The sequence below is a fragment of the Diorhabda carinulata genome, chromosome 9 (assembly GCF_026250575.1).
Source record: "Diorhabda carinulata isolate Delta chromosome 9, icDioCari1.1, whole genome shotgun sequence".
NCBI classification, from domain to species: Eukaryota; Metazoa; Arthropoda; class Insecta; order Coleoptera; family Chrysomelidae; genus Diorhabda; species Diorhabda carinulata.
The window spans coordinates 4133660-4147006 of NC_079468.1; the positions used below are offsets into that span (position 1 = coordinate 4133660).

The 13347-nt window shown below is 33.1% G+C and overlaps 1 protein-coding gene across 1 annotated transcript in view; it reads right to left on the bottom strand.

The window, feature by feature from the left end:
• LOC130897878 (spondin-2) overlaps positions 1 to 13347 on the bottom strand; it is a 374292-nt gene that overhangs the window by 122433 nt on the left and 238512 nt on the right. The gene's annotated exons all lie outside the window — the stretch shown is intronic.

Genomic DNA, 13347 nt, shown 5'->3' on the forward strand with positions numbered 1-13347 from the left:
CGCACAATCTGAATAGAAAAATAAAACGTTAAAGGTCAAGGAAGGTTTAGAAAAACAAGTCAAGATAATGATATACTTTTCTGATGGTAATCATCCTATAGCCGACGAAGGAAGTACAGTCAGAGTAAAAATACTTGATTTCCGTTAAATTTTAGCCGTAGATCTGATCATGGACTCCACAAACTGGAAACTAAAATTGGAATTTTGAAATATGCAAATATGCTGTTTGGTAAGTAGACAGAGTTAGTGTTTTATTAAAATATATTTCTCAAAACTATTTACCTGATACAAAAGGGATAAATTACAATTTATTCACCGATCATAAAAGTGGAATATTAAAAATCAAATTGACCGAATCTGTCCGGATATAGAGCTGGCGAGAAAGATTCATTGAATTTTTTTTAGAGTAATACGGATATATTTCTGTAGGATATGGTTAATTTCAGAAATGGCCCCGATATAGGAAAATTTTTCCTCTTCTGGGCTTGGTTTGTGGTGGTTTTTAGGGGAGGTTCTCTTTAGTGTGGTGTTTGAAGTTATATGTTGATCAAGAAAAGGCCCATTACGTTTCCTAAAGCCCCCTAGTCAGGGCTTTAGGAAATGTAATTCTAAATCTAAATGTGCAACTAATAGATGTAATGATTCGAAATGTCACTAATAAGTCATTATTTACGTGGAATTTTACAATTCTGTTGGATGCCAACTTCAAACTTTTTTTATTGTTTTCACTTCAGTCTCAGAAATTATATTAAATGATGAACTACAATTAATTGAGATGTTTCATAGACTTGACCGTATGTATGGTGGTTAGTCTGCAGATTACGTAAGTTTCTGCAGATTATCTAGTTGATGTAGGAGTCGATTCAATTTTTTCCATTTTAAGTGACTCAGCCAGATAATTTGCAGATTACCCAACTGGTTGACGCAAATTAATGAATTTACACACAAAAATATAAGAAAATGGATATCCTTGACAAAGCTTAGTTTGATCCCTAATTTCCTCCAAAGTTATAACACTAAATATCTTAGACAATATTAATTATACAGAAAAAAGTTCCAAACAGAAAATTAAGCTTATGAAAAGCTCTACAAAAAATATTATACAAATTTTTTACGTAAATTCATTTTTTTCGCTGTTATAAAGCAAAATATCTCGTTAGGAGTCGAATTGACTAACCTAACCTAATCTCCCACGAGTATGAAATCGAGCGGTAGCGAAATGAATAATCAGTTTGAAATATTTTGGGTCCTAAAAGCCAGAAAAATAGGTTTACGTAAAAAATGTATCCAACCTCTTTTATAGAGCTTTCCATGACCTTCATTCTTTGTTTGAGACTTTTTTCTTTAAAATCAATATTGTCAGAGGTATTTAATGAAATTACTACTTTGAAGGGAGCTAGGGGGTGAACGAAGCTTTGTCGTTAAAAATTCCTATAGGGTTCATCTTCACTAGTCAAGATTAATCAGTGGCAAAAATTTCAGCAAAATTTTATGGTTTATCTTTTTAAATATAAGATAGTTAATTTTATGTTAGAAATTCAAAATCTAATAAGAACAGCGCCGAATTTTTTAATCACTTTTCCCATAATTGATTAGATTTATAAATTTTAAATACGAAATATTTGAAAAGTAGTTAACTTTCCAGAAAAACTGGAGTTCTGATCAACATCTCTCTCTTATTTCATACCATTGATCTGATAAGTTTTAAATTTCTTCAAGCGATCACAAAAATAATTTTTCTTTTTCAGTTCCTTGTTTATCTCGCGTTTCTAAAATCGCAGCGAGCTTAATCGGGTAAATATGGCGGATGAAGCACTAAATTTAGACCAGTTCGACTGATGTTTCTGCAACAAAATAGAAGAAATTGATAGGTACATGTTGTGATGAAACAAAAATCATCTCTGCAACAAATCCTGTCATTTTATCGGTATGGAAACGTCAGAAAAATAGCATAAGATATACCAGTTCCTTTTACCTAATATTCGATATAAATTTCACCTTTAGATCCCAATAGAATCATCTTATGCATAAAAAAAAATAACGTTTCCCACTTGTGGTTCATGATATTGACTACAATTTGTTTATGGAGTATTAAGCTTTGCCCAAGTTTCACTACTCGACTCGATTCGAAGATGTTCAAACTTTAATTAGATTTTCTGCAACATTAAGTAATTGCAAACAGCTTTTTTATATAATCTTTCACACACTATATTTAGTTTTCGCGCCGTAGCGTAAAGTCTACTTCTGAAAACTCACTCTTCCGTCAAATCTTTGTTGTCGGAATCGTATGTTCTGTAATATGAAAAGTAGAGGTGATGAGAAAGAACAACAAAACAAACTTGAAAAGCATAATACATTTCATCACTCCAACACACCGTACACATGCAAGAAATATTCATCAGTACGTGTACTTAAGAAGCCTTTTAAATAAACTAGTGCTTTTGCTGTTCTCATATATCTCCAAAGACGTATCAAGTCATCAGAATGTAACACATATTATTTGAAGTTGCATTTCACAGTTAAACTAGACTAATTGTCTATTTCTCTACGCTATTTCCGTTCCTTTTGTCGAATTAACTCAAGTGAGGACTCGTAGAAATGTATCGCCTGTTTTGAATGAGTACATTATGAAAATATAACAAAGATTGAGCGAATATTTCTTCTTATGTACCATATTCGTGCTTTATATTCCTTTATGTAGAAAGTAGAAATTTGATAAACTGGCTGTATATGATCAATAAGAAGTTTGATGAACAAAAGCTAATAAAACCTAAAGAACAAACATAAAAATAACTAAATGAAGATGAAACAAATAAAATAAAATTTCAATATACAGAAAAAATCCACAAAATTGTAGATAATAGTACCAGGTAATAATTAGTATATAAGTCCATAGCACAATTAAACCAGTATGCCTCATGCCCGGAATTAAATATTATTATTAGAATAGATAGAAGTTGTTTACAGATTAGAAGGCACTTTCCAGTAAATACGCTTTCAAATTATTGCAGAACGCAGGAAAATATTATATATATTTGATTCTAACTGTCAAGTGATTGTGCATTTTCTTTGCATTGTAAAGTATTGAGCCGTTAACTAATTCTGAACGTGGTGTAGGTAGGTAAAGGTTCCGTGTTCCCAAGTGGATAATCAGTCGTGCAACGATCTTTCTGAAATTGGAAAAACGTGGTTACGAATCAGGCAAACGGATTCAAAGATGAAAAGTCAGAATTTTAAATCTTCTAAAGATGTCCCTGCAGTGAGCTCTACTTTTCAGTCAGAGTAAATATCTAGCAGCTCTCTTTTGTAAGTTGAAGATTCGCCATATTTAGTCGCACCACACGTACCCCAAAAAGGAAGGGCATATGTTAATTAAGAGGTGGATAAATTCAGTTCTTTGGAACCTGATCTCAGCGCAAAATAGTAGGAACTTAATTTTCTAGATAAGGCGATAATATGTAACTCCAATTTCAAGGAATTGTCCACAACAAGCCCTAAGAATTTTACAGATTCAACAACGTCAGTGATGGTTCTATTTATGAAAAAAGACAGCAATGTATGTTTATATGAAAAAACTTTAGTTTTAGAAATGTTGATACAGAGAATATTAGAATCACACCATGATTTAACACGTTGACTACCAAAGCAATTTTCACAATTTTATTTAATGGTATTGTATCATTAAAAATTTTAATTTAAATACGAAGTTGTTACCAAAAGCGTATAGAAAATGTAGAATATTAAATGAAAAATTATTTCTTAGGGAGTTTAATTACAAGTTATTTCATAGTTGGCAGTCAACGTGTTAACGGTGATTAGGTCACTAGATATGGACCTATGAAGTGCCATGAGATCAGGGTTTCTCCAAGAGAAACTAGTATCGTCTGCAAATAGATATATTTTATCACTGATGTCCAGATAGGCGTTGTCGTTTATAAACAGAATAAATAAAATAGGGCCTAGTACTGAGCCTTGGAGCACTCCACATTCTATTGAAGACAAGAAGACATCGTTGTATCAACCCTCACAAGCTGACGTGATTATTTATGTGATTTTGGAATTCTAGTTTATGTTAAAAATTCTATAACTTTTCGTTAATCTCTAGAGAACAATAACTCCACTTAATGTAAGACGCACGATAAACTTTTGGCTATATTCACGAAGTAATTATGAAGGTTATCAGGTGAAGTAGAGATGAAGAAGCCTAATTTTTTAGATCAATCACAATGAACCATGTTTCTGTATAAGTTATTCTGTTTAATTTCACGTGATTTATGAAGAAGACATTTTCTGAAACATCACCAGGGATTTTGTCGAAAATTTTGTTAAAACTTCTTCATGATCGGAGAGATCTGAATTAAAGACAGTACAGTAGGTAGATTCTGAATCGTACATAGTCTATAGTACTAGAACTGGTCTTAGTAGTTCTGTTTGGTGCCGTTATAAGCATGACCATACCAAAAGAATCAAAAATTTACCGAAGACTTCCTTGACCAGCACACAGAATTAGTTTGCTTTTTAGTAGTAAGGACTCCAGTAAGGTCAGTAGTTTGTGATAGAAAGTATGCACGAGAGAGTCAGAGATTTGATTTAGTTAATTCGATCAAAATCAAGTCCAAACTAAGACTTTTTATTTACAAGTGATTATTAGAACAATTTCCAAACTAGAGAAAATTGAAGTGCCTTTATTCTATTCAAGAAAACGTATAGAAATTTTGAAGTAAACGGTTTATAAAACTCAGGTAACTCTTGCCCAATCAATTTAAAAAAAATTAAAGGAAGTGTTAGCTAAAAACGAAACTTTTACTGCTTTGTCTATTGCAGTGAAAGTATTGAGTGGAGAATTTCCAGCAGAAATAAATATTGAACCTGTCAGAATTAAAATATACCCTCATTACAACGGTCGATATTTTTTCTGTGCACAAAAGACAATCTTTGATTCAGACTCTCGCGAAGCGCCTCCAAGTTGTTCTGGACACAAGTCTTGGCTAGCGAATGCGACAGGAGTGATAGTCATCCACACTCTCGATTTATTCTATATTTATGTCATCATGTACTTTGAATCGTATCCGGAAAACTGACACGATGAGCGCAATGAGGCCTGGAGAGTGAAGGTAAGAGCGCAGAATTTAGTAAAATATATAGTTGTAAGTGTTAATAACATCGTATGCAATAGGACCTAATAACAACAAGGGATTCTTTGTAGATAAATGGAAAATAGAAACGAGGTGAGTTACTGACTTTTTTTACGGTCATTTTAAATATTATATGATCCAAATATTCTTGAATTTTTCATGAATGAATGAGCTTATACAAATTTCCGAGCTTTTATCGGTCTTTTATAACTAGCTGTACACAAAATAGGGTCTGGGCTGCTCAAAAATCCTGTGTATGACATAAAGATTACAGCCGTATCATGAGATTTTTATTTGCCAAAAAAATTTTATTTCAATTTCAAGAATCTCTTTCCGACAAATTTCACATATAAAAATAGTTTTTTTCCATATAACAAGGAGGTCCAAGTTGTCTATTCTTAACAGTTTAATTTAGTTGCAACTTACAAAGGGCGGTGTCTGAATTCTAGTGTGATTATGAAGAATTTTAAAGTGTTGAGTAAATGCTGAAAGATCGGATCTTTAACACTAAAAAAACCTCAATATCTCATTATTAAAAATCATTGATAGACAAACATTTATGTAAAAGTGTTGTTGACAAAATGGAATTAGTAGTACGCTTAATGTTCGAAAATATACGATAGACTGAATTCTAAGAATATTAAGTTCCATCCCGGTTCTGAAAAAAATAACTGTATTCTATGTATTCCCTTAAAAAAAGAGAGAAATTCAAAGAATATGAAATTGAAGAAAATCATGGATTGATGGTGGTTAGATCTCGACCATATTAACGCGAACTAAATCCGATTGACTGGCCTGGGCACAGGGAGAACTTTCAAGGAAAAATAATTCTTTCAAAATTCAAAATAAATGATGTTAAATAGTTGTTTTTGGAGGCTATAAATAATATGAAGCCTTAAAACTGGAAAAAGGCGATTATCATACGATTGAATAAAAAAAGAAAATGTGGGATTTGGACAATATCACAATATTCACATTGTGAATATTGGTTGCATCAGTTCATCATCTGATTTCAATTTGTAATAAGTAGCTGGCGAATTTTATATTGAAATTATTCTTTAGGTACCTGAGGTTGTTTAAAAATCAAAGTTTAAGCCCTTATACCTATATAACTAATATTTTTATGTTTCTAAATGTTCTTGATTTCAGGTTTTTTTTTATTCAAAATTAGTTTTTCTAATGATTTTTGAGAGACAGATTAAAATTGACGTTTCGATTTCTCATAGTCTTTATAAAAAGGTCTAAGAAATAATAAATTGAAGAAATTTATACCTAGAATGACATAATTTTCTCTATAGCTTGTGGCAAAATGAAATATCGTATGTTTGGAAGGTATGAGCAAGTTAATTAGGTGAAAATATGAGTCTACACCCAATATATCCATACAAATGTTATTCCATACGAAAAAACTCGAAGTATAACCTAGAAAAAATATTTCAACAGTGTGCTACAGTAAAGCTCTTATAAAAATAGACCCTAACCGTCGTGGTTGAGTGAAATTATGCTCTGTCTTCTAAACAAGATAATTCGATACTACAACACCACCTGTTAAAAGGCAATCGTTAATTACAGTAATCTGCCTAGCATATCTTCTCTGAATAAAGACGTTCAGAGCCTTTATTAATAGTCCATACAATCTGTGGTCACTAGTAGAAGACGTCATGCCCAATATGGCATATTTTATGACTCAATTCTTCACTGTGTGATAACTGAAACAAAAATACAGCTAGAAATTCGTAATTATCGGTTAACCTTGTGCAAGGATTGATCTTATTGCTTTGTCTGTAAAGTAATGTATTATCCGTGATTAAATTTATGCAAATTGTAGGGTGATGCAACCCTAGTTGGTCTTTGTGATTTGCATTTTAATGTGAGTATTCTGAAGAGTATTGTTCTGCTTTCTGCATTCCAAATATTCAATATTGACCGACTTCAGCCTTTGTTGTTCATCAACTCGGATTTAATTGGCCATTTTTGTTCTGGAAATTCCAAATAACCTTAATAAAACCCAAGGTTATACCCACAACGGTTATTGAGTAGATTAAAATCACCTGTAGATCAATGTATTTAAAGATAATTTGGAAAATTACTTAGTAAATCTAGGAAAAACTTTAAAAAAAGGTTATCAATCTTTATGATATTCAATATATTTTGTTTTATCCATGTTTCAATATTATTTTATGTAATAAATAGATATTTGCTTGCATTATCCAGTCTTGATCATTTACCATACTTCTCCAAAGCTTTGTCCAGCTAAAACGTGTAGGTATAACCACTTCGACCAAGCAGTTATGCCGAGAGTCTCATGAATTCGAAATGTTCGAACACCTGACGTTATCCCAGGAACTACAAACTTTTAGCTCTAAATATGATAACGATTTATTATTGGTATTAGAGGCGATACATCGTTCAAATATTGTGACAGCTTTTCGAAAGTTACGTACAGAAAAGAAGTTTTTTTTTCGTAGTAATTGAGAGGATTGATGATTCATTAAATTTAACGAGAAATGATGTGGAAATAAGATCACGGAGCTGTATTTTTCTATTTAAATCTTAGTTGTTTTTTTTTCTATTGCTACTATTTTACACTGTGTTTTTTCCATTACTCAGGTTTCATTTCCATATATTAATGTTTATATTGTATACTTTGATTTTATTTCTTCGCCTATTTTTCCCCGAAAATTGTCTTAGAACATAGTATATTCGAATGGCTTCTCTTACTCTGTTCGCTATCTCTATATCTATTCATCCGCATTCTGTGAAACCGACTCCAAAGTATTCAAATCTTCCATATTATGTTCTCTTTTTTAATTTACGAGGACGGCCCCAGAAGTTCCAACAAAACATTTTTATAATAAAATTTGTCAAGCTCTTCAAAATATCGTTTTACTGACGACATCACCTCTTCATTGTTTCATTGTTGTTTCAAGTATGGGAACAGAAAATAATCCGAGGGGGTAAATCTGTCGAATAGGGTGCATCAGGTGGCAATTCAATCCCCAATTCATTAATTTTGGCCATTGCAATAACAGATATGTGAGTTGGTGCATTGTCTTGATAAAACAACACTTTTTCATAATCAAATGCGGCCGTCTTTACTTGATTTCTTCGCTCAAACATTGCAATAGGTTCCCATAATACTCTCTGTTGGAATTTTTCATTTTTCAAGATAGTCAATGGAAGTTGTTCCAAGCGCATCTCAAAAAACCGACGCCATGACCTTGTCTGCAGATAGAACGGTCTGTGTTTTCTTTGCAGAAGGTTATCCCTTTCTTTTGGTGTTTATTTCTTTTATATAGTGCCAAAAACTCGATAGAAATGCCTACTATGTCTGCTAGCTCCAGCACTTTCAGTCGACGATCATCCAGTACCACTTTTGGATTTTCTTCAACGTTTCTGGAGTCGTCACCTCATTTGGTCGACCACTGCGATTGGTTAGACTAACGCCTTTAAAATAAAAGTATTGTTTCACAAACAGATACTAAACAACGTGGCATCTTCAAACTTGAAACATATGCTGTACAGATTGTCTACTTTCTAATACAGCGGTATTTTTTAAGCAACTACCGCCATCTCTAGACCAGGTACTTCTAGGACTATCCTCGTACTTCCATTCTATTGTATTTATCCATACTTTTCTTCTATTTTTGAAAAATTTATCTGCTCCTATTACTATATCCAGTACCAAATCATCTACGTATACTACTCCGTATATTTTCAACGGTTCTAGATTTCTGTACCCAATTATTGCCTCCAGTTTGTAGTTTTTCTGTTTTATTGTTTTTATCATCCTATCCATGAAAAGTATAAATAATTGAGGACTAAGGTTATCTCCTTTTTTCACCCCCATTTCATCCTAAACTCCTTCGATCTCCTTCCGTCTATTAGGACATTCCCCCTTACGTCTTCGTATATTTCTTTTGCTATTCGTGTTATTTTCCCAAAGATTCCTATTTTCCTCTTAGTATCCTATACCATTTATCTATCAATATTGAGTCGAATGCAGTATTCAAATCTATCAAGCTCCTCGCTATTTATATTTGAATTATGTAAACGTTATTATTGTGGGACTGTGGTATTTCAATCACTCAAGTGTATTCTTTCCAATATATGTATTCTAAGCTTTCGGATAACTACATATTCATCGACAGAGACAAGAAATACATTTATTCTCATGATTTCAAAATCATTAAGTTCAGAAAACAATCTTCAAAATGATAACAATTTGGTCGAAATTCAATCATCAAACCTACAAAAATCTGTACTTATTACAGACTACTTAAATGCCCTAAGATCCTTAAAAAATATCTATACCAACAACCCTCTTGAACTACAAATCAAAAAACAATTGTATTTTATACAAAACAACAACTTAGATGTCAGATATTTGTTGGTGCCCCCTCATCAAGGAAATGAAGATGCTGACAATCACGCAAAATACGGTTTGCAGTGATGTATAATGTATACTTTGGTATAAAGTAACGTGGAAACATATATCAAAAGAAAATTAACCTTCAGTGGCATCTGAGTGGCAAAGATCATTTTAAAAACTAAAATAAACAAAGGAAAGTGTTGATCAATGGCCGCGAATATGCAGTACTCGCCCAAAACAAGTAATAGTAACCAGACTAAGAATAGGTCAGACTAAAATTACTTACGAATATTTACTATGTAGATGTAACAACCATATGTGCGCAAATTGTGACTGAGAACTTATTGTAAGACATATAATTTTAGAATGTACATTGTACGCATCGCAAGGATAAGTAATTTTCCAAATGACATCAAACCCTTACTAGGAAAGAATTGCGATGTGGATAATACCTATAAGTATCTGTTAAATACGTATTTAATTAACAAATTTTTATTGTATTTTGGTGTTTGATGGCCACAGTCCCACAATAATAATATTTATAAATTATTTTGCATCTAAATTCTCATTCAACCATGTTAGTTGGACTCTCGAGTATTTCTTCTTTCTTATTTTGCACAAGTAACCAGCTATTCAATAAATTCTGTCGTTCAATAAGGAATAGATGGAGATGGAGCTATCAGGTATATAGTTACAGTGATATAGTACAAAATTAATCATATTATTATCTGAATATCGTTAGTAATTATTTGTGGATGAAGTGTAAGTCGTTAAGGTAGCCAAGAAGACATCCATAGTAATCTAGTTTTTTTCTCCATATTTCTTGAAAGGATAAGCTTTTTATTCACGTCATTGTTGAAAATAATATGCCACCGACAATGTATTGCAATTCTCTATGTGCACCAAGCTCGCTAGCTATTTATTTTCACCGGCAGTATCATAAATCAATCCGCTCCAACCACTCATATGTCACATTTTGTGATACACTGACATTTTTTATGACCCCAACGATATATCCCGGATTTTATTATTCACAATATGCAACCAGAATAGTGTAAAGCGGCAAGAGGTGAGTTACTAATTTAGTCAGCGTTCGTGTTTGAAAAATAAAGGTTTAATAGCTTCTATTTGAAGCTTCATATTATGGAAATTTGTGGAAAACTCTCAAGGCAGTCGACAGCCCTCGCCGACGGACGCAAGAAAAATGTTCCGAATTTTCTTATTTATGATTTTTCGACTGGGTGTTGAGTTGCAAAGGGAAAATATGATCGATGAAACGTCTGGTAATACTACCTAAAGAAATTGGAAAACAATGGTGCTGCTTCTATTCACGTGCCATGTTACATGAACAATTACAGTAAACTACCAGATGTACCGGTTTCTGATTAACAGAACTCTAGAGGGCGCAGTTCAAAATACTAAATGTATAGTTACAAGTATAGTATATTGAATACTAAATATTTTAACGACGTATACATGGTTAGTTCTAGTACAATTTTCTTCACAAGGATGGAAATAGTTTCAAAATGTTGAAGATGGCCAAGTTTAAAACAGCGGTCGCAGCAAGGAAAATACATAAACTTGAAGAGACATAATTAATGAGAATGAATGAGATTTGAAGCTTGAAGATCGTTCGCGCTCAGGTTATTTACCTGTTTGAGATATAAAGGCTACAAGAGGAACAATAGAAGCCAATCTAGTAACAGCACTCACCGATTATCCAACTCCTTTTGGACCTTCTTGAAATACAATACATCGATTTGAAATCGTTGAATAGTGCCACACGAATTAATCGGAATTCAAGCGAAACGTCGTGTAAACAACTTATATTGCTTTGCCGAAATATGATCGTTTTATTGGGCGAATTGTTACTTGATGAAAAATAGATTTATCTTTACTAACTGAACATGGAAAATTAGCGGTTTGACTTAGGGCACTTACCAAAATCCGTTTCAATGAGAGGTCGATTCGAGCTATGTGTGTTAGGAACATGCGATCTTTATCTTAGCTAAGGACTTTGTCGGATATTGTCTTCTTCAAAAATTACGTAGAACTATACAGAGGAGTTTATCATAAAATAATAAAAGCTGCTAAAGATATTTATTATAATAGGAGACTCGCCAATTGTAGTAATGTTTCTAAAGAAACATGGTCCATTGTGAATGATCTAAGAAATGAGGTTTCTTCATCGAGCATAATCTCTACTTCATGTGATAATCTCAATAATTACTTTGTGAATGTAGCTTGAATATCTCTCTGATGCTATTCGTAAGCACGCTTCTCCAATTCCAGAAAGTTCGTTGCATCTTTACCTACCTACTCCACGTTCAGAATTTATTTATTAAGGGCTCAATAGTTTACAATGCAATCACTTGCCAATTGAAATCAAATCGATATCATCTTTTGCCGCATCCCACAATAATTTGATTGCATTTTACTATGGAAAGACTTCTATTCTAATAATAAAATTTAATTCTGGGCATACTGCATACTGATCTAAGTTTTGCTATGAACCTATATATGTCTTATGTACTAATTATTACCTATTACTATAAATTTGTTACTCATTGTGGTGCTCTTCTGTATATTGAAATTTTATTTCATTTGATTTATCTTTATTCAGTTATCTTTATGTTTGTTTTCCGGTTTTTACAAGCGTATGTCCACAAATTGTAACAATTTTTAAACAAAAAAGCATTTCTCTCTCTCTTTCTCCGTCAATACTAAGCTACATACTTTACCAAGACCTCAAAGAGTTTGCTGAACGTTGGATTAAAATCGAATGAACATTGTAAAACGTTACTATTTATAAGGCACCCTGTAAATAGTTATAATACCGATATATTTTGATAATACACAGTACTATTCACATAATATTAGACTCAAAATATGGTATTTTTATGTTTTCTAATCCACTTTTCGCTTCTTAAGGTATGTAAAATTTGGACTAGTCGTTTCTACTTGCCTTTTTGCACTTAAGAACACAATTAGTGAAGCAGGATTTGATGATAATTTAACCACATCGAACGCTGTGATCGATTCAGATGTCCCCAATATAAACTCCTGCTCATCTCAGTTATATACTACAGGGTGGCGCAATAGAACGTGCATAATGCATCATCCTTTTTCGCGAGATCAACGGTGCGTGGGCACGGGGGGCCTAACGTGGTTGGATAGTTGCACTCGTGGAGTTTTAGTAACCATGAGACACTTTAACGGAAAGTGTCACGCTTTTTGTGTTCGCACGTTTTACGAGAACGTCTTGACAAAGCGACTGTATTGTTCAGAATATGGATTGAGACACATTATGGCTTTGAAGAGACCGGTTCCACGTTGAAACCACCAGCAAAAGGTCGTCCAAGAACGTCTAGGACCACAGACAATTTTGATAGCGTGAAGGAGTCACTATGAGTAAATCCGTATGTGTCCACTCGGAAACGATCGGCGGCTTTAAGCTGGTCGCGACGAAGTTTACAGCGAATTTTAAAGTTGGCTTTTAAACTGCATCCTTATAAGCTCCAGTTAAAACAGGATAAAAAGATACCGACTTCGCAGCATTTTCATTTAAATGGGTTCGTAAAACGACAAAATTGTCGATATTGGATTGAAAAAAATCTAAAAATGAAACCACTCGCATAGTCCGAAAGTAACGGTATGGGCAGCAATCTCAATCATCGGAATTATTGGCTCTTTCTTCTTTGAAGGACGAAACATCACCGTTAACACCGACCACTATGTTGACTCCAGAACTTGCGAGATCAAAAATAACGAATACAAGAATTTGGTTCCAACAAGACGAAGCGACCTGTAACACGTCAAATGAGGTGATATCCCTTGGCC